This window comes from Triturus cristatus, chromosome 10 (genome assembly GCF_964204655.1).
Source record: "Triturus cristatus chromosome 10, aTriCri1.1, whole genome shotgun sequence".
NCBI lineage: Eukaryota > Metazoa > Chordata > Amphibia > Caudata > Salamandridae > Triturus > Triturus cristatus.
Window position 1 is genome coordinate 743,490,729 of NC_140593.1, and position 2,827 is coordinate 743,493,555.

The 2,827-nt window shown below is 35.8% G+C and overlaps 1 long non-coding RNA gene across 1 annotated transcript; it reads right to left on the reverse strand.

Moving 5' to 3' along the window:
* Window positions 1-551: 551 nt before the first annotated feature.
* On the reverse strand, window positions 552-2,500 carry LOC146789937 (uncharacterized). The gene is made up of 4 exons (XR_014969882.1): window positions 2,388-2,500; window positions 1,694-1,813; window positions 1,000-1,116; window positions 552-634 (listed from the first exon to the last, which is right to left on the reverse strand). It is a non-coding gene; the product is annotated as an uncharacterized LOC146789937 (long non-coding RNA).
* Window positions 2,501-2,827: the final 327 nt, after the last annotated feature.

A 2,827-nucleotide genomic window follows, 5' to 3' on the forward strand; every position in this document is an offset into this window, starting at 1 on the left:
GACAACACTACCAAATAAAATTATTTTCATAAAGCGTTAATAATTAGTACAATCGAGTCTGCAATATTGTGAAAATTCAAAGTTCACTAAAAATTCTATTCTCCATTTTAATTTCAACCTAACACACTTCTCTCAATCCTATGCCTCATTTGCTACAACTCTCTACACAACTCGAGCACCTATATGAGGACGTAGATTTAAAGATCACTTTAGCAGTTTTTGAGACTGTGTACCCTTCTCACTGGAATTCTTTTAGGTTATGGTACACCAATAGCAATTCAGTGATCTGATAAGTTAAGGCGGAAGGTTTATTCTACAGTTTGTTGAAATAATAAAAACTATGAGTATCAGATTCTAACATCTTCATGTTAGCACATCCCTATCAGTTAACCAATATTGCGTCCGTCTTGATAAGTTATATTTATGCGGAAGACCCCACTAAAAGGTCCTGTGAGCCATAGGATGTTATGAACTTCATTTAATGAGAGAAAAACGATTAAAAGCGAGTTTGACTTACCATATCAATTGATAGAGGCATGCAGAAGGCTGATGAATTCGATTTCTTTTTTTTTGTCTCAGCAACGCGAAGAGATTCTCCTCTGCAACACTGCCTCTGCTGGCCATGCAATATAATCTGCAGATGAAAAAGTCCATTATTAGTCTATTATTAGAACTTGAATATTTCCAAACTAAAGGCAACACTACCAAAGAAAATTATTTTCATAAAGCGTTAATAATTAGTACAATCGAGTCTGCAATATTGTGAAAATTCAAACTTCACTAAAAATTCTATTCTCCATTTTAATTTCAACCTAACACACTTCTCTCAATCCTATGCCTCATTTGCTACAACTCTCTACACAACTCTAGCACCAATATTGCTACCGTCTTGAAAAGTTATATTTATGCGGAAGACCCCACTAAAAGGTCCTGTGAGCCATAGGATGTTATGAACTTCATTTAATGAGAGAAAAACGATTAAAAGCGAGTTTGACTTACCATATCAATTGATAGAGGCATGCAGAAGGCTGATGAATTTGATTTCTTTTTTTTTGTCTCAGCAACGCAAAGAGATTCTCCTCTGCAACACTGCCGCTGCTGGCCATGCAATATAATCTGCAGATGAAAAAGTCCATTATTAGTCTATTATTAGAACTTGAATATTTCCAAACTAAAGACAACACTACCAAATAAAATTATTTTCATAAAGCGTTAATAATTAGTACAATCGAGTCTGCAATATTGTGAAAATTCAAAGTTCACTAAAAATTCTATTCTCCATTTTAATTTCAACCTAACACACTTCTCTCAATCCTATGCCTCATTTGCTACAACTCTCTACACAACTCTAGCACCTATATGAGGACGTAGATATAAAGATCTCTTTAGCAGCCAAGAGACTGCGTACCCTCCTCACTGGAATTCTTTTAGGTTATGGTACACCAATAGCAATTCAGTCAACTAATAAGTTAAGGGAGGAAGGTTTATGCTACAGTTTGTTGAAATAATAAAAACTATGAGTATCATATTCTAACATCTTCATTTTAGCACATCCCTATAAGTTAACCAATATTGCTACCGTCTTGAAAAGTTATATTGATGCGGAAGACCCCACTAAAAGGTCCTGTGAGCCAGAGGATGTTATGAACTTCTTTTAATGAGAGCAAATTGATTTAAAGCGAGTTTGACTCACCATATAAATTGACAGAGGCATGCAGAAGGCTGATGAATTTGATTTCTTTTTTTTTTTAGTCTCATCAACGCAGAGAGATTCTACTCTGCAACACTGCCTCTGCTGGCCATGCAATATAATCTGCAGAAGAAAAAGTCCACCGTTAGACTATTATTAGAAATTGAATATTTAAAAACTAAATACAACACTACCAAATAAAATTATTTTCATAAAGCGTTAATAATTAGTACAATCGAGTCTGCAATATTGTGAAAATTCAAAGTTCACTAAGAATTCTATTCTCCATTTTAATTTCAACCTAACACACTTCTCTCAATCCTATGCCTCATTTGCTACCACTCTCTACACAACTCTAGCACCTATATGAGGACGTAGATACAAAGATCTCTTTAGCAGCCAAGAGACAGCGTACCCTTCTCATTGGAATTATTTTAGGTTATGGTACACCAATAGCAATTCAGTGATCTGATAAGTTAAGGGAGGAAGGTTTATGCTACAGTCAGTGGAAATAAAAGCTTTGAGTAACAGATTCTAACATCTTTATTTTAGCACATCCCTATCAGTTAACCAATATTGCTACCGTCCTGAAAAGTTATATTTATGCGGAAGACCCCACTAAAAGGTCCTGAGAGCCATCAGATGTTATGAACTTCTTTTAATGAGAGCAAAACAATTAAAAGCGAGTTTGACTTACCATATAAATTGATAAGGCATGGAGAAGGCTGATGAATTTGATTTCTTTTTTTGTTTTGTCTCAGCATTGCAGAGAGATTCTCCTCTGCAACACTGCCTCTGCTGGCCATTCAATATAATCTGCTGATGGAAAAGGCCACCGTTAGTCCATTAGACAGGAGGACCAGACATCAGCAATTACGCACTAGGGACCTATCTGCGATTATTACTGCAAGTCAAGTTGGAGGTGTAATGGGAAAGTACTCTGCACCATTGAAAACATTAGGCTCCTATTTAAAGTGGGCTGGAGTTAGAAGAACACAGTTTCTAAACAGCAGTCCCTCTTGAGTATCAGAGTCCCACACACAGAGTGCAGGGAAACAGGTTAAATAGCTTCCCTCCATGTGAAAGTAATTCTAATATCAATTTTAATTTCAATCTAGCACACTTCTCTCAATCCTT